The sequence below is a fragment of the Lycorma delicatula genome, chromosome 8 (genome assembly GCF_047948215.1).
Source record: "Lycorma delicatula isolate Av1 chromosome 8, ASM4794821v1, whole genome shotgun sequence".
Taxonomy (NCBI): Eukaryota; Metazoa; Arthropoda; class Insecta; order Hemiptera; family Fulgoridae; genus Lycorma; species Lycorma delicatula.
Genome location: NC_134462.1, coordinates 125762860 through 125783543, shown reverse-complemented (window position 1 = coordinate 125783543; position 20684 = coordinate 125762860). Strand labels below are relative to the sequence as shown.

The following is a 20684-nucleotide window of genomic DNA, read 5'->3' as shown; positions in this document are numbered from 1 at the left end:
ATGTATTCCTTGAATGTTTCGTCTCTGATAGCCTTCAACAACCTCTGTGCAGCTCTATTAAGAAATGTTTTGTCTCCTGAATCGCTGCCAGTTTCGTCTGAGACGCCGTTTTGAGCCAATTAGATTTATCACTTCTCTCGGATAGGTATTATCTCTGGTCGAATGTACTTCCTCTGGTATAAATCGGCATGCACCTTCCTGCATGACCGACATTAGAAAGTATGTTAAGTAATCAATATCCTTGAGTATCGAGAGGAAATGGATCACTCAGTTTCTCCTCGATCCAGTTCTGAAATGATTCCCGATCTGTTCGTTTCGTATGAAGGATAGGTTACCTTTTTCTCCTCAGCACCGTCTTGCTCACAGTAAGCAAAACGAGCGAGTGGTCCGACGTCGAACATAGCTGTTTTCTACCAAAGTGTATATAGATGATATATCTAAAGTGATAAAAATGTCAAGTAAATTCGGAATCTTCGTTAGGTCAGTAGGTCATTATGTCGGCTGAAATCCCGAAACTACGTCCAGGCGTTGATTTTGAACACATCTCCTCAACATCCTTCCTCTGCTGGTTGTCAACGGCAACACGCACAACGGGTCTTTTGCGTTTCAGTTCTCTCTAGTGATAAACCTAGAAGCCAGTGTTGAAATGTATTCGCAGAACAACTCGTTAGTAACAGTACGGCGCGGAGAACAGTACACCGCCGACAGTCTTATAAGTCCCAACCAGTCTGTTACTTCAATCGTGATTGCCAAAATCTGGTTAGTGCAAAAATCTGGATGGAAGTTGGTGATGCCGTAGAGAATTCCTAATCAGTATCGCAGTTCCCCCACAAGCTCTCCCGTCTGGGTTATTTGCTACATACACCGAGAAACTTTGAAGCCTAAGGTAATTTCGGTCTGTAAAGTGTGTCTCTGATAATAGTATTACGTCCAGAGAATTGGTAATTTCCATAATTTCTAGTTATTCCCGCCTAGAATGTAGGCCGTTAATGCTCTATTTAACGATCCGAAGAAATTTTGTCATTAATCGATTTTTAAGAGTACCTGAGTAAGCAAGTTTATCAGACATCCAATCTGTTCAACTAGAAAATTTATATTTGAAGAAAGCTTGTCTAATCTATCTACATTATTCTCACCATTACGGGCAGCTGCCGCAGCATACGTTCGGTGGAGAGACTCAGGCTTTGCGCCGACGTTCCCAGGTGCACCAAGTCTCAACGTGGGAAACTTTTTATCATCAAACATGAGGCCGGTTTTCCTACGGCTAGAGGAAATAAGTTGTGAGTCCCGATTCGCTTGACGGGTTCTGTTTGATTCGTAATATTCGCATTCTGTAATGGAAGGCTACTAAATTTATTTTATATGGGTAATATAAATATGGGAAATATATACGACGTCTGGCTAATTATTGTGGATTGTAATCAGTTAGAGGGTCAAAAGACGACCTCCGTTGAAGCACTTCACGGGTAGGAACGGGTGGAGGTAATATGTGGCGACCGGAATCGTCACAAGGAGGGTGTCTTTCCTTACGGAGGTTGGGATGACCCGGGACTACCGTTAGGTATTATTTCAGAGGATGAGATGAATGATTTGTATCGTGTGAAAATGTCTTACCTGATTAAGATTCGAACCCAGGACCTCCGGATGAAAAGCCGAGACGCTACCACTCGCGCCACGGAGGCCGCGATTAGAAGTAGGTTGGGATTCCACTGTCTTTATCGCTTGAATTTTCGGATAAATTGGCTGCTATGTTATCTCTAATTAGTTTTCTACGAACTACTCCCTTTTTTTTGTCTTTAGTCATTTGACTGGTTTGATGCTACTAGTGGTTAGTGCTAGTCGTTTCATTTCGGTATACCCTCTACATCCTACATCTCTAACAATTTGTTTTACATATTCCAAACGTGGCCTGCCTACACAATTTTTCCCTTCTACCTGTCCTTCGAATATTAAAGCGACTATTCCAGGATGCCTTAGTATGTGGCCTATAAGTCTGTCTCTTCTTTTAACTATATTTTTCCAAATGCTTCTTTCTTCATCTATTTGCCGCAATACCTCTTCATTTGTCACTTTATCCACCCATCTGATTTTTAACATTCTCCTATAGCACCGCATTTCAAAAGCTTCTAATCTTTTCTTCTCAGATACTCCGATCGTCCAAGTTTCACTTCCATATAAAGCGACACTCGAAACATATACTTTCAAAAATCTTTTCCTGACATTTAAATTAATTTTTGATGTAAACAAATTATATTTCTTACTGAAGGCTCGTTTCGCTTGTGCTATTCGGCATTTTATGTCGTTCTTGCTTCGTTCATCTTTAGTAATTCTACTTCCCAAATAACAAAATTCTTCTACCTCCATAATCATTTCTCCTCCTATTTTCACATTCAGTGGTCCATCTTTGTTATTTTTGCGTAGGACTTCATCCATGTCATTCATTGTTTCTTCTAAATCCTTTTTACTCTCGGCTAGAATTACTATATCATCAGCAAATCGTAGCATCTTTATCTTTTCACCTTGTACTGTTACTCCGAATCTAAATTGTTCTTTATCATCATTAACTGCTAGTTCCGTTTAAAGATTAAAAAGTAACGGGGATAGGGAACATCCTTGTGGGACTCCCTTTCTTATTACGGCTTCTTTCTTATGTTCTTCAACTACCCTCCTACTGAACTACCCCACTGGGATCTCTATTCTACGACGTTAATGGACCACGTTTTCTTGATGTTATCTGATAACCTCGGCAATCAGACGTTCCATAGTCGATGATAATTACATGATAAAAATTCCCGATCTTCCCGGTAGTCAAACCCGAGATTAAAATTTTCTCAAATCTTTTCTTTTTTTTTTTTTTAATTTAGTTAAAATTTTTTTCTTTAATCTTTTTTTTAAATTAAATAGTTATTTAACTTAAAATTAATAAAATGTATAAATATTTGCACTAAATTTAGAAAAAAAAACAATTTTTTTAACTTAATTCTATAATAATAAGGCAGATTTTTATTTAAAAAAAAGAAAAGAAAAGAGATTTGTATTTTTTTTTTCTATTTTACTTAATTTTCTCGTATATGCATAATTAAACTTTTGAGGATCCCTATTTTATAATTGAAAATTTTTAGTTGAACGCATAGCAGTAATCAAATAATATAACTCTGTTTTTTAATAACCTTGAACTTTGTGACCTTTACGTCAGTATTGTTTAATTTTGTTGGTCTAATACTATGACATGGCGTTTGATTAAGATATTAGATCCTTAGACGAATTTCATTTCATTCAGTACGTGTGTATTTGTGTTTTTGTGCGGATGCGTGAATATACATAAACTCACACACGATACACGTTCACATTTGCTTGCTACATTTTCCTTTTTTTATGAGCTTACTTAGCAGTATTACTTACTCGTATGATGAACCAGCACCGTACTTTGTTCTTTGTTGTAAAAATCAGTAATAAAACAGGTTTTCTGTTGTTTTTTTTTATATGTATTAGGTATTTGTTTTATTGCTGTTTTTTGAATCAAATGTTTATACTTTTTCCTTCTTACACGATTTCGATATACATGTAAAACAGAAAATTAATTTTTTTATGTAAAATTGTTTTTCAAATAATTTGAGATTATAGGCATGAATTGAGTGTGCGTCGAACACGAATGAATCTTCTCTCTCTCTCTCTCTCTCTCACTCCTCTCTCTCTCTCTCTCTCTTGCAAACTCTCGCTCGCCCACACACACTTACTCACTCAATCTTAACGAATTTTACAGATGTTAAAGTACAACCTAGATGGGTCCTAATTTCTTCTCTTAAAGGGCTTAATCAATCAATCACTCTTCCTATTTCTACAAAAGAAACCTAAAATTTAAACTTTTATGAAAGTGAAGTAGATTTTTCAAAAAAAGGCTCTTTACGTTTGTACATAAATTTTACATTTTCCATTTGATCTTCTGTATATCTTCTGCTGATCCTTCTAGTACTGTTTTAATCAATCCTAGTGCTCTCATTATGTGCCCAATCAGACGGTTTTCCTGACTAAGCTTCTATTCTTATTCTCTCGTTTGATTACTTCTTGATTTTTACCCCCATCTATCCATTTAATTTTCTCTACATTCACATTTCGTGGATCTCAAGCCTTTTAGTTTCTCGGATAGTCTTACTTTCTAGAGCGGTTATATTAAAAGGGAATTTATTAGAAAATGTCTCGGAAAAAACAAATCCCAATTTTCTTCAGAGGCATTTTAGAGAAAACGTTTTTAAAGCAAATTTTTTACCTACAACGCATGTATATAAATATTAAAAATAATTTTTAAAAAATTAACCCCCATTTCTTAAACTGAAATATATGTTTTTTGGTCTTTTTCACTATATCCCTTCGTTTAAATATTCTTCAAAAATTTTTTTGAAAGTTTATACTTTTTATATAGAGCTATCAAGAAAGTCTGCAAAGTTATTAGATTGTAGACCCCGGACCTAAAATGCAGAAAGGTTTTTGAAAATTTCTCTTTTAGTGTAGCTTTTATTGAACAGTGTTTTAAATTTAGAGAAAATTGTACTTCAGCAAATTTGTTAATTCTAATATACATATGAATATATTTAGAGAAAACCATCTTCAAATTTATTCCACACCTCTAAAAATCATGTATTCTGTTTTTTTTTTTTTTGTTTTTCGCCTCTTTTAATTTTTGTTAAAATTATTTTTGTATTTTTCATCACTTAAAAGGCTGTTAAAATTAAGGTAGCTTTGGCATCTATATTTTGTTTCGGACCCAAAAATGATAAGTAATATTTTTTATTACTTTCATAAAAATTATGCTTTATTTTTTTCATTATTTTTAAACACTTAATTTTTTTAATTAATTTTTTTTTGTTACTTTATAAGTAAATCTTTATTAAATTTTCCCCAAAGAGTAAGGAAATTTCTAAAATAAAAAGAAAACAAAACTTTATTCGAAATTTCAGAATTTTGCTCCTTAAATTATCTTGGTAATCTTGACCGGTCGTAAAAAACCTATTACAAAAAAATGTTCTGAAATTCACAGTGTGCATGTATATGTGTGTGTGTGTGTTTGTGTGCATGTGCGCGCGAGCTTTTTATTTATTTATTAATCATTGCAAAAAAAAAAAAAAGAAGTGTTATAAATAAATTGCATTACCTAAAAACGTAAAGAAGCATATAATTCCTTTACTTTTGTTTTATTCGCTTATATTTCTCTATTTATACATGTACTCAACCAGTTTTTTTCTCTGCTCAAGAATAATAGATAAATAAAAAAAAAAAAAAAAAAAACATTATATTGGAAAAAAGTAATAGTAAGAAATGAATGAATAATATTAATCATGTAAAAATTGTTTCAATTTATAAAATTACGAACTATTGTAATTCTTTTATTAAAGGGAAATAATGATTGCGTGTTAAAAAAGATGAATTTATACACTAGTGAATTAAATAGAAAAAATATTTAATAACTAATCTAAAATATAATGGAATAAAATTATTTCTTAATAAACTAAATTCTAATTTATACTGACTCCACAAAAAAATATTGGTTTGTGTATTTAATTTCTCCAGGGATAAAAACGACATTACTAGATAATTTCATTTGTATATCCACTCAAATAATATTTTGCAATTACGGAAATACGTAATTTGTTAATTTCATCCTTATAGATGATACGTTATTATTATGATTACTATCATTATTTTTTGTTTCGGAAATTCACATCCGGAATTTCAGTATGAGGGGCCATTGGGGTACCTAATTCAGTGCTTTGGTGTATTTAAAACAGTACATACAATCCTGTACGTCTCCAGAATTGCTGATTTTTGGACTTTTGAAATTATGATTTTAGGATCCAGGCCATTTTTTATGTATTTCTTTAAGTTTTTGTTAATTCATTTGCTGTTACCACAATGGGAATAACTTCTATTGAGTTCAGTTTGCAAATTTCTTTATATTCTATTGAAGAGGTTTGTACTTGGTTATTTTATTTGCTTCAGATTTATTAATATTGTGATCTGATAACTGAGTGACATCAATGAGACCAGCAGTTTTTTCTCTAATGTTGTGTAGAACCATGTCTGGCCTATTTGCAGCAATAAATTTGTCAGTATGTATGGGTAGATCATACAGTCTATAATGCTCATTTTCCAATGTAAGTCTGGCCTTATATTCATAATAGGAACAATGCTCCCTGTCATCGACAAGTCCTAATTTTAATGCCAATGCCTGATGAACCAATGTTTACTGTAAGATTATGGCGATGCAGATATTCCTTGTTAACCGAGTTAGAGCATCCGGTTATTAAATGATCAATTGTTTCTGATGATTGATGGCATACTCTGCACTCGTCTGATGCTCTGATTTTTTATGAACTTTTTGTAATAGTTTTATCGCAAAGACCTGGTATGAATAAAGCCTTCAGATTTTCAAAATAGAGACCCATCCCTTAGCCAACATGTAGATGCGTCCTTATCGGAATTTTTGAGAGAATGGAGAAATTTACCATGGAGAGCCTTAGATTTCCATGCTTGGATCCTATCACTGGTTATAATGATATTGGGGTAGAAATCGTCATCATTCAGTTTTAGAGGGGATGTTGAGTTTTAGAGGGTTTTAGGGGATTCCCTTATCAGATGTAACTATTGCTTTATGTAATGATGATGCTTCAGACCTGGAGAGAAAATATCTCTTCATTGATGCAATCTGTTTGTTACAAAGTGACTTCTGGTCAAGGAGGCCTCTACCATCTTCTTTACGAGAGATATACAAATATTCTACTGCAGATTTAGAGTGGTGTATCCTGTGTTTTGTTAATGTTGTGCTTACCAAGATGTTCAGGTTTTCAAGATCTGTCTGGGACCAATGAACAACTTCAAATGAGTATGTGAGAACTGGCACACACCAATAGTTAATGGCTCTGATTTTGCTTTTTGAGGAGTTCTGTTTCCAGGATTTTGCAGCGTCTTTCTCTGAACACTTTCTCCAACTGCTGTTTGCTTAATTTATTGTTTATGATGAGGGTCTGTTTGAAACCAAGATATTTGTGTTCTCTACATCTAGTGGCCGTATCTTTCTATTTCCTGGCAAACTGTAGGTTTTTGAAATTTCTTCTCCCTTTATAACCTTCAGAGTGACACATTTCCTGACACCAAAATGCATCTGGATGTCATTGCTGAATATGGCTGTAATATTCAGTAAACTTGTAAACTCATTCCTAGCATACAATTTGAGATCGTCCATGTACATTAGGTCGTTGATAGTGTATACACTTTTCCCTTTGTCAGTCATATTGAAACCAAGACCTGATTGGTATAACATACTTGAGAGAGGGTTCATAGCTAGGCAGAACCTCTGGGGACTCAAAGTATCGCCATGAAAAACACTACGTTGTGATTGGTTTTGACTTAGTTCCTGCTTCTACAGACCATGAACTCATTAACGTTTTAAGAAGATTAGTAATACCTTGATGTAGTAATATTTATTTTCCTTCTCTTTGTCTGCGCCCATATTATCGCATCTATGACTAATTGTCCCTTACAACCTTTAGTATTCTTCCGGAAACCCATTGGTTACTCAGCCAGAATGTTTTCAGATGTTACATAATTAGTGATCTTACAAGCCAATATTGAGGCGATAATTTTGTACACTGTATTCAAATATGTGATTGGCTTGTAGTTTTTTGGATCCTGGGTTCCTTAGATTTTGGTTTCAGGTATGTGACTGCCTGGGAGATCATAATCTCTGACCAATTAAAAATGCGTAATAGAAGGTATTTCAAAAACTAATGAAGGAATTTACAGGACAAACTAATGAAAAAGCATATATTGTAAGATAGAAAAAATGGTCAGGTTTCATATAAACAAACCGATTGAAATTATTTGTAATGGTTCCTGAAATGTGTTCCTAATTCTTTATTATAAAGGATAGACACACTGCTGCCTTAAAAAGCATGTAATTATTTTTACTGATAAATTCATAATAATCTAGCAGATTGTTATTTTTTTAAAGTTTTTATGTCATTTTGTGTTTTAATAAAGTAAGTAAGTAAGTAGTCTTCTAGGAATTATATCAATTTTTAGTAATCTAATAAAACTCTGTTATTTATTATTACTCATAATATGTTTAGAATCAACTAATATTATACCCTTAGGTTAAGGGATAAAATGCTCAGGTCAGCTTACTTGGTAACTGAAGTCCAAATACATTGCTATTTAGGCTTTCAAAAACATCGGAATATAACATTTGTTACAGCACAATATATCATAGAAATTTTCATACTGATACCTAATCATGTAACAAATTAAAATTTTTATTTGTTGTTATAAAATGATGTATGCTTAGTCAGATTATTGAATAAATGCATGCATTACATAAAATTGAAATCGATGATTTAAGTTTTTTTTCAATAACTGTGGACTCTACACACACACATATATAATTCTTAAGAATATTAATTTATCTTTTACTACCATTTTCTGCTATTTTCAATATTATGAACCCTGTCTGCTTTTTGCAAGCAAGCTTATATTACTTTACCAATTAGTTGCTCAAACCAATTATTTGATAAAATAGTTTTTGAGAGAAATGAATAGATAGCTTGATTTATTGAATTACTCACTTCTCATTTTATAATCCAAACCAGTCATTGAAATTTTTGTAATTCATTATTTGCATTTCAGACTAGTCAGCAGTGTATTAAAAAAGGAAATCTAGTTAGTAAGTGGATTTTTAATGTAAAATATTTGAAATTTTCAAAAAATTATTTAAATTGGTATCGTTATGCTGCTTAGTTGATTTTATGACTTCTTTTTTCTTTAAATTAATAAAATGTATGGATTTGTGCTTCCTGGAGATCTTTTTGAAGCTACTCTACAATACCTTAATTATATGATTTGCAGAAAGCGTAGTTATTCCCTATCTTGAAAATTGTTAGGAAATTTTTTTATATGTAACTAGCCAACCCTTCTAGCAAGAACCTGTCTCCTCAGGGCTCAAGTCAGCACAAACATATCCTTGAGGCAACTCAGGGACTTCTTGGGGCCTTCCAGGGCCAAGGAGCCTACCGTATGGAGTTTGCTTTGGTCATCACTCCCATCTACCCAGAGGGCTCCAACACCTTGGCTGTAATCCTCATGGTTGTGAGAATAACACTGATAAATAAAAATTATAGTATTAAGGCTATATAGAGACCTGAAAAGAAACAAAATTACAAAAGATAGAATAATAGTAACTATGGCAACTAAAGTTCATACATCTTTGATGGTGAAAAATTCATAACTTATTTCTTTGCCATGGTGGCAGAAATATAATAATGAAGTAAACCTTAACCTTTAAGTGAGCTAGGGCCTTGGTCAGTGGCTTAAAACTTCCCTGGAATAACACAATGCATCTTACAAATGTGAAAGTAATTGGTCAGTTGGTTCTCACGTGATACAAGAATAAACTAACAGACAAACTTGATTGGTCTAGCCTCTCATGAGGTGCTTGCATACCTCACACTCTAGCCTCACACACAGTCCCCATAGGAAGCTCATTACTGTTAAACAGAATTCTTTTAGATTTATTTAATGTAAATAAATGTTTTTAATTCTATTATTTTTGTCATTCGATTGCTTCGATCATTCAGTTCAAAACCAGCTCAAACAGTTATAAAGACTCACATTTCACAGTTCATTAATTCAATTCATGAAAGTTTGTGCTTCATCTGACAAATCCCTACTACTACACAATTAAATATATATATTTTTTACTTTAAAACGATGTATATCTAAAACCCTACTCAGTTATGCCAAGAAACATGGGTAAAAATTTGGTTGCGATTGATAGAGTAGTTTTTTTTGTTTATCCTGAACAAACAAACAAAATCTTCTTCCTCTTATGTAAAAGTATAGATGAGTAGCATAGGTATGTGAGCTATTCTTAGTTCATTAAATATTACTTTTACCAAATTTGATGCATTTGTGAATTTCATATTGTTCAATTGCATGGAATTAGCAGCTTTTATATAAAATTTTCAGTTGTGGTCAGTCAAATTCTGATGTTTGTAGTGTCTATATGTATATCTGCAGATGAATATTTGACCAGTCTATTCAATGTACTATTTAGTGCAGTCACTGCAGTTTAGTTTGTATTCTTCTTGATTGCTTGATTTATTGTTCTGTGTTTTAATAGTTTATTGTACACCATAGTGTATCTTGTTTTTTTTTTAACAAAATACAATAATCTTTTCTGGAAAATTAACAAAAACAGCATATTAAATAAGAACACAACATATGTATAAACACAACATATGTATAAAATATCATTCAAACTTATAAAAGGATTTATTTATTTACTTTGTTTTAAGCAGAGTTATTACAGATTACTCTGCATCCCACATCTCAATCTCCATATTTTCCTGTCCATCCAGTCATCCTCCACCATTCCTCTCTCTTCCCTTGTCTTCTGCACCCCTACTCACCACGTCCAGAGTCCACCCCTCTTCCTTCTTGTGAACCCATAATAACCTAACACACTTTTTAGCCACCTTTCCTCACGCATCCATTGAACATGTCCATACCAAAGTAACTGTTTTTCTTCAATTCTTTTAGTTATGGAAGTTGTCCTTTAAACAACTCACTCAATTCCTAATATTTTTAATTTATAAACAGTTGAATTATCCTTTGTAAAGCTTATTTATAATTCAGAACAAGTTTCAGGATGTAGGTGGTAAAATGATGAACAAAATTACTCAAAATTCTTACAAAATTAAAAAAACCTTAAAAATTAAGATTTGTTTGTAGTACTAATTACATCATTAGCATTTGACACAACTTGATAATTCAGAAAATTACAAGTAAAAATATGCTAAACTTAAAATAATATTTGATGAATTCATAATTCGATTTGAATTCATTTTACCACTTACCATCAAGAATAAGAATGTCGCAGATTTCATAAAACTTTCTTTTAAGGGCATATTTAATGCTTTTGTCAAGTTTCTCAGAAGGTGGTACGAATATCATCCGTATAAAATATATACATATAATATATATGCAGTATTTTCCACTCAGAATCCTTGACTAATCATTAAAATTGGAGAATTCTTTATTTAGCAAATGTGTCAGTTATTTCATTAGTTCCGTAATACTAGTTGTTGTATTGTCATCAAAAATACTTTTACTTGTGCTATTATTTAAATTACTTCTTCTTCAATAACAACTAGAATTAATATTACACTTAGGATTATGTTGATTTGGAAGGAAACCACGGCTTTTGCTCTGTCATTTATATTATAGAAAATATTCTTAATACAGTCATTAAAAGTTTTATCAGTGGATTTCAGTTCTGAATAACCTGTAAGATTATATATTTTTAGGATTTGAACTTGTATGATTAATTATAATCATACATTCTTTCTAATGATTAATTATATCTTCTCAGTTTGTAATTCCAGATTTAAGAAAAACGTGGATTAGGTTTTTGTTTTATAAAAAAAAAAATACACAATGCTTCAACTAATCTTAAAAATTAATTTTTTGTTTAACTATGAAAAATAGTTTTAAATATAAACAATGTTATAATAAATTAAAAAATTAAAAATTAATTTTTAAGATTATATTAAGCACTAAAATACAACCATGAGATCTTTCAATGTAACCCCAGTTAGGCAGGAAGGGCAAGATGAAGCAGCCTGATATCAGTCGCCTAACATTTACTTTAAATGTCCATCAAATACAATTGACATGTTTACATTGTTAATGCAGATTTCATAGATTTTTGCAGAGATAATATAAATTTATGAATTATAAAGATTATTTATTAAGTATAAATTATTTAAATTGTTCATTATTATTTATGTTATCATAAAAAGTCTAACTTTAATTGTGTTTGCTTGTAAAGAAGAATGAAAATATCTATGATTGTATCAAATATAATAACGTTATTAAAAATTCCATTTGTCTAGCTATTACACCAATTATTCTCTTTAACACGGTGGCAACACCAGCTGGTTACATACGAGTATATCGTGTACAAGTATTTACAATGAGACATTTGTATCTTACTAGCTCTTCTTCTTCTCTCATGTTATGCTCCAGCTTTCCTATTCTGAATTGTTGTTTGATAAATATCCATTTTAGGCAACAGTGACAAGAATGGTTATGGAAGTAGTAGTCTTTCATATCATTATAATATTTTTATATTTTACAAGACTGTTAACATGTGGATTTTTTATTTATTTTAATAAACAAGTTTATGAAGAAAAAACAATTAAAAAAACAATTTATTTACTTTCTTTTATTTTGAAAAGGATGCATTTTTTGTATTTGGACACATAAAACATTTCTTAGTTTCAGTGGTTCTATGTACCTCTCTTAAGTTTAACTATGTGAAAACTATTTTCAGTTTTTATTATGGGGTAAACCGATAAAAAAACCATTTGAAGCATTATTGGAAAAAACTGAGGCCTATAATAAAGTAACACTGGAGAATTATATTATAATAATGAAGAAAGAAATTAAGGTCGTATCTATATGATTTAGCTAGTAATATAGATCTAGTAATTAGTAATTCTTTTCCTAAAATTAGATAATGAAGATTCTCTAGTTGTGTATATATATATATATATATATATATATATATATGTACTGTTGACATATTTTAATTGTTTCTCAAATCAGTGATGATGTTAGAATAAATTGATTGTAATGCCATAAATTTATTTAGTTTAATTATTTTGTAGTAAAACAAATATTAACCATTAAATCTTTACACTGAATGTCAGCATACCAAACACGTTCAAACCTAGAACATTCAATTTGTGATATACAACAGTTACGCAATTCATTATCATTGAGATATAAACAGAATCAAACTGTCTGTATGACAAGGGATAAACTGCAAGTTTCATTATACTGAAGTCTTAGTAGGTTTGTTACTATGCTGCTGCAATATAGTACCATTGGCTTGTCCATGTAAATCTCTAAATCCCATCGATAATCCTGTGTACAATGTTCTCCACAATTGGGATTAGCTCTTATCCCCTTGTTCTCTTTCTCTGGCAAACCAAGAGTAATAGAAGTGAGGTTATACCTGTGGCTGAAGCATGTAATAAAGGGATCCATGAGAGAATAAATGGACTAACTAACCTATATACATTGTTTACCAAAAACTGTATTTATCTTAATTATACTATATTTTGATAATATTATTCGTTTGAATAAAATTTAATTGCTTTTTGAAAAAGATTTAGTAAAGTTTTTGGTAATTAATGTTAATTGTACAACTGTCATAGGGCTATTATTTGAGTAATTGATTCATAAAATGTTTCAAAAGTATTCATATTTAGTAGCAATGTTTAATTGGGATTCAACAGCTACATCCCTTGTTCTCCTAGCATGTGTACCTGCAGCTTGTTAATACTACATTTCTGGATTACTTAACCATAATCTACTGTTAATCAGAATCTAAGAAAAGAGAATTTTGTGTTACACCATACTCTACTAGGATGTTTATAGTTAGCAGAACTTTGACGTAAGTAGGTTCTGTTGGTAGAAAAAAAATGGGACAGAACCTATCAAAAATAAAATTAAAAAATCAGCTATATTTTAGGTTCCAAGTGACTGAAATTTGTACTCTAGTATATTTTTATTTAGAAGGAACTATGTAGAATTTGAATAAATGTGTTGTGATACATTAAAATCAAAATTAATATAAGATTATGTTGATTAATTTATTAAATAACGGATATAAAGGTAAAAAAAAAAACGTTTTTCTGCCTGGACCAAAATTAAATTGCATAATGAAGAGTAGAGGAAGGAAATTTCAATTCAAATAATAATAATACTGCAAAACATTAAAAAGTGCCTTGACATCAAAAAATATTTTTTACATTGTTTCTCACCATTGTTGTCCACAAAGTATGTGATTCATCTGCTCTGACCTTAAATAGTATCTCCAACAGTTTCATGGTCTTCCTGCACTTCTCCTTTCAGTAGACCAGTAGGATGTTGATCCTTTAGGAAGACTGCTGCTGTCCATTCAATCAATCCATTTGTATTCTATATTGATATTGCTATCAATAAAAAAACAGATGTAATATCTAATTCCTTCCTTATGTCATTACTGTACAATATATGTAATTTTCTACAACTTTGTAACTCATTTCCTCACTATACTTATTTCGCTTCCTGATTTTTTTTTTGAGGATTTTCCTTTTCTCAAGCATTTTCAGAGTGCTTATTGTTTCATCAAGTGAATAAAGTAAATATTTTATTTTAATGGATTATAAATATCAAAATTACTAGTGGAAATCAGAACTTTGGAATTATCAATTTTAAATTATATATCAGATGTAATTAATATATTATTTTAAATGAATAAATTCTGAGTGGAAGAAAAAATTAGATTTTAATAAGGATCTTTCTTCTATATTTTTAAAAATTTTAATGCATATGTATTTTATTCACTCGACATTGCTGCAAAGTGGAATAAAAGGAAAAAATCTTAAAAAAGTATTGAATAATATTTGATTAGTAATTTATCTATATGCTGTTATTGTAATGAAATATAGTAAATTATTAATTCTCTTAATTTGGGGGTAAGGATTCTTTCTGATATTTGTATAAACAGAACACCAGCTTGTCTTTGATTTTACAATATAAAGTTCAACTTGTCGTATTACGGATTGCTTGAAATCTAATGATCTTAAAATTGAAGTAAACTTTTAATTCAAATAGCAACAGAAGAAAGGAGATGCAAATAATGAATGGATTTCTAAAGAGCATCTTTTGATTATAATATAATAAGTTGGATGTCAGTAAATAGAATAGAAATAAGAATATAAAGCTGTTAATTTGATTCATTGTTGTTTCCACATAATCTACCAGTTCTGTTACTTAAATAAGACAATATCAATATTAAACAAGCAGACAACCCTAAAATAAATTTGGAAGCAGGCAACCCTCCTCAAATCAACATTAGCATTAACACTGCCACATTAAATCCTTAATAATGTATTTTTTTTAAATTATTTTACACAAAAGCTCAAAGCTTCATGGGAAATGGAACTGGAAATTTTGTAGCAGATTATAAATGCTGCTATACATTATATGGTATTTGAACCTGTGATTTTCTCATAGTAAGGCTGAAATATTACCACCCCACCTTACAGTTTGGTATGTTCATAACCCTTATTATCCTTTATTTTGTAATAATTTAATATTATAAGTTATTTGTGGTAATAATAATAAGTATTTTTAACTTCCCCTTCCTGTGTATGTTTTCCTTGTAGATTTACGTAATGTTTACTTTAAGTTAATTTTATTTATGTTTTTATGTTATAGGGAAACATCTGGCAACAGCTGTTATCATTTCATTTTATACTAGAAATAGTAAATACAGTACCATTTGCAACCACTGTAAGTTACAATTAAGTTTTTATTATCAATTTGATGTATGTAATTGTCTATACGTGTTTTCTCTTTATTTATTATGCTCTTATTATTGAAATTGTTTTGAATTTTATAGTTTCAGACATGTCTAGAACATTAGATATTTACAAATTAATTTAGAAAAATGTTTGTACTGTAAAATTCCTCTGTATGGGATATGCATTCCCATATATATGTAAGTTGCCACCAAGTAACAGCAAGTTTGGAATGGTAACAATCACTACCCAACATAAAACCATGTTCCTCACTCTTAGTAATCCCCCTTGCCAAATAATTGTTTTATTTTTAACAAATGAATGCATGTAATAACAGATGTCAAAACATTATCTATTTCTAATTATATGGTAAATATTGTGATAGTATTATGGTTACTACTATTTTTAATTACTGGAAAATGAATTATCTGTCTAATTCCTCAGCTAGAATGGTCTCCTCGTTGTCATCACTGTCGTCAGTGTAATTTTCTCTGTTATCACTGTTATTACATAAAGAGACAATGAAAGATTCTGTCAGAGAATCTATTAATGATTCTTGGCTTTTAATATTCACCTTCTTTTTTTTTCAACCTTTTCCATTGTTTGGTTGCTCACCATCAAATTCACTTTTATCTTCACACAGTTTCTGCACATGTGACATCTTAAACATTATATTGTGGCTTGCAACATGTCATTTTACCATACTATCTTGATTGGATTTAAATCAGGATGGTAAATTGTAACCCACAGAACTTGATGCCCACTTCTTTCCAGTAATTCGTCAAATTGTTATTGTTTTCTGTTACTTTTGTTCAACTTAATTAGTTCATACAATTGTGGTTTAAGCATTTGAGATGAAGATGAAAATTGAATATGATGTCTCTGTAGCCAAACAGTCATGTCTTGTTTCTTGCTTGATGACAGTTTTTCAGAAAGGATATTATGTGGATATGGCATTATCAATAACCATTACATACTCAGTAGGAAGATTAGGAACTAATTTTCCTTTAGCCCATTTTAAATATTTTTTAGTATTCATGCTATCATGGTAACTGCCACTTTTTGATTTTGCTGTTCAAGTTAACGTTGCGTTTGGAGTAAAGTCTATTTCACCTCTAGTGTGAATTGATTACCCGGTTACGTTTTCTAAAATCACTGATTGCCTGCAAGTATGAAATCCTTTTCTGCCTAATATGTTTTTGACTAAAATTTTCCTTTCATGTTTTAAGTAAAAACTTAAATGTGTAATGATATAGCTTAACATACTTGAGATTTTTCTCTTATTCATCAGCTCTCTTTTGTTGTATAATTTATTATTCACTTAATAATGAATTTGGAAATTTACTGAAATATTCAATGCCATTTTAATAAAAATTGGTGAATTATTTTAGGAGGAAATTTATAAAATAGATACTTATACAAAAACATATAATTATGTATTTATGTAGTTACAATTATTTATAATTATAAATATAATTATGTATTTAAACATACATATAAAGAGTAATTAATAATTTATACATATAGGAGTATACCCTTTGTCCTCTGTTAAATCATCATGACAGATAAGCATATGTGACAAATGTGTATATGAGAAGTGTCTTAGCTGAAATGTTTGTCTGAAAAATTTACTCTGACTTCAAATGAGAAGTTTTGTCAATTATATGCCGATGTATGTGATTTTCAACTGTTTTTTCTTAATTCTAAATACATAAAGATTTTAATGCTTGCACTGATGCTCAGATATTTGGTGTTATTTACATAATCTACATTATAACATAGCCATATCACACCAGTCACTTTTGCCTACTTCCAGATTTATACCATCTTAAAAGGTCTTATATTACATTTGATACTATATTTATTGTCATTGTTTTTTTGTAACAATATATAATAGGTCAGTACAAAAACTGTATCTAAACTTATTTAATGTTGCTTCAAACAGAATTAATGGATAGTTCTTGTTTTGTTATAAAGAAGTTTAAAAATGTATATGCATTATTTTTTTATAATAATAAAAGTATTAATTCAATAAATTTTCTAAGCAACACATTATTTATTTAAAAAGAAAAGTAAATATATTATTTAAATATCTGTGAGTAGCAATTGTGTTTGTAATGGCAATGTTTGAATAATTGATTTCAGTTTATAATAAATGTATTTTAGAATATGGTGTAATGATTTACTATTAAAAAAGAGTGATCATAAAAAGCAGATATGTTTATTACTTTGTTACATTAAATAAAATAAAATAAAATTACTTTGTTACATTTATATAAAATTATTGAACTTATCATTGATATTATGATAGCCTGCACCCAACTCAAATCTAAATATTGTCAGTTAATGTTAAAAAAAGTCATAATATTTTCTAATATCAGTATATTTCAATTTAATTTGGTGTATATACTACCTAAAGATGTGTTGAACTGGATTTTTTCTTTTATTATAACTGGAATGAAAGATTGCAAAAACTTATTTTCACTTTATGTTATTTGAATAATTATAAAGAATATGATATCCACCTTAGATTTATTTTGTACTTGCAGAATATTGTAATTCAATTTCCAATAATAAGTTCTGTCTCAATTTGTTGCTGCTTGGAAGTATTCGCAGAGATTGTTGTAACTTTTGTAAATTGCATTCCCATTGTTACATTATTATAGTTACATTATTACATTATTATAGTTACTAGATATTTAATTATATTTATATGATGAAATTTAATTGTTACTTTGTAAACAGCTTAAATCTAAGCAGTAGTGAAATTTATTAGTGTGACAAATGTATTTCCCAATCACAATATCATTTTTTACATTATCATTAACTAACATACTCTTTTTATTTCTGCTAAATCACCATTTGATGTATAAATTTTTAGTATATTGATATTTGTTGCTTATATTTGGATTTTATGTGCAGAGTGTTTTAGAAGCATTTGGCACCTCTTATACCAGCAATATAAAATTGACCAATGTTACAAATCTTTTTCTCAAAACTATTATTTTTAAACTATACTTCCAAAATGTTTAAGAACAATGAATATATATATATTTATTTATTTATTTAAATATATATTTTTTTTTAAACTCGACTAAATGAAGATTCAAAAGACTTCATTTTTGAACAGGACAAAGCTCCACCCCATTCGTACCTAGATGGTAGATATCACATCTAGGTGGTATCTAGATATGATATCTATATATATATATATATATATATACATTTATAAAATAAAATTATAGTTCTACATGATGGATTCAATTTAGTAACTCTTTTCTGAGCTATACATTGTATCTGACTTATCTACATAGTAGTTGGTAGAGTAGGTTCTAATAACATCACTAGAGTGTAGGTACTTGTGTAAACAACCACCACTACATATCAGTTGTGAGTAAGATGGCTATAGTGCAACACAAGGTTTTCTGTGTTCTTGTATACAATAAATCTCCATCAGCAACTAAAGTGCAGCATGTGTTTCATCTCCTATTTAACATTGATCTTCCTTCAAGGAAGAGCATATGTCATTGGTTTCTCCAGAATTTGAACAAACAGGGTGTCTGTAAAGGCGTGAGCATGGGCCAACTGCAAGTGAAAGAGGAAAACATTAGACGAGTTGAAAGTTTTGTACAAAGCCTAAGAAAGTCAACCTATTTTTATAGGCTCTTCACAGAGGTTACAAACCAAAGTATGTTGAATTTTGTGATCAAATGCTTGAAAACATGGAGGATGACGTTTTTCTTCTGCGTTTAGTGATTTTTAGTGATGAAGTATCTTTCCATCTCAATGAAAAAGTGAATACACAGTGTCCCCATATGGGGTCTACAAAATCATGATATACTGCAACATGAGAGAGGCAATCCCCAAGGTTACTGTGTTTTGCGCCCTATCACAAGCAAAGGATTTTGGACCAGTCTCTTTTGTGGAACACAATTACTGGGATAACATACCAGGACTTGCTGGAACACTGGCTTTTCCTTCAACTAAATGAAGGTTCATCAGACTTCATTTTTCAACAGGACATAGCTCCACCCCATTGGTACCTATATGTTCGATGTTATCTGAATGAATCTCTACCTCAATGACGGATAGGATGCATTAGGAATGATGATCTGGCTCTTCAGTTCTGGCCTCCAAGCTCACTTGATCTCATGTCGTGTGACTTTTTCTTGTGGGGGTTGATGAAAGGTGCAGTTTACATACCAACTCTTCCAACAAATCTGACCAATCTGCGGAATCGTATCATAGCAGTAGTGAACTCAGTATCAAAAAATATGCTTCCTCATATGTGAGATGAGTTCGGCTACAGTTTAGATGTGTTCTGTGCAGCCGAAGGGAGTCCCGTTGAACATTTAAGAATTGTATCTGTGTTAACTTTATTGTGAGTATTATCAGATGCAATTTACTCACATTTATCTTTAGTTCTTAATTTGGAATACAGAGTTACAAAATTGAGTCTTATCATTTTTAATTATTCTGTATTTATATATATATACATATATATACATATATACACATATATACATATATATACATATACATATATATACATATACATATATATACATATATACACATATATACATATATACATATACATATACATATACATATATATACATATACATATACATATATATATACATATATACATATACATATATATATACATATATACATATACATATACATATACATATACATATATATACATATACATATACATATATATATACATATATACATATACATATATATATACATATATACATATACATATACATATACATATACATATACATATACATATACATATACATATACATATATATATACATATATATATATATATATATATATATATATATATATATATATATATATACATGTATGTATTTTTTATGCATAATTTATTTAAAAATGATTGTGTTAAAAGTTATACAACTATTCTACAAAGATGTCTACTAAAAAAAGTCAGCTCTGTTACTCTTACAGATCCTTAAGAAAAAGGGATCTAAGGATGAAAAAAAATATTTGTAGAAAACAACAATTAAAATATATACTACCAGTATGTATTTCAGATAATTATGATCATTCTATCCTAGAATCTTTTCCTTTACCTGCTCTTTTAATTATCTTGTTAAATTTTTAGTTTTATCAGCAGGCTTTTTTGAAATTCATTTAACTTCTCAATTTCTGTATTTATATTTTGTCAAAACTTCATCTACCAAAACACAAATTTCCCCAGGGATCTAACTAGTCCTCTCTGTAACTTTGCAT

At 30.1% G+C, this 20684-nt stretch overlaps 1 protein-coding gene across 1 annotated transcript in view; it reads left to right on the top strand.

The window, feature by feature from the left end:
* The first annotated feature begins 15325 nt into the window (after nucleotides 1–15325).
* Nucleotides 15326–20684, top strand: part of SLO2 (slowpoke 2) — a 139837-nt gene continuing 134478 nt past the window's right edge. Inside the window, exon 1 of the mRNA XM_075372738.1 lies at nucleotides 15326–15396. The gene's annotated coding sequence lies outside the window, so the exon portion shown is untranslated. The remainder of the gene's footprint in view (nucleotides 15397–20684) is intronic.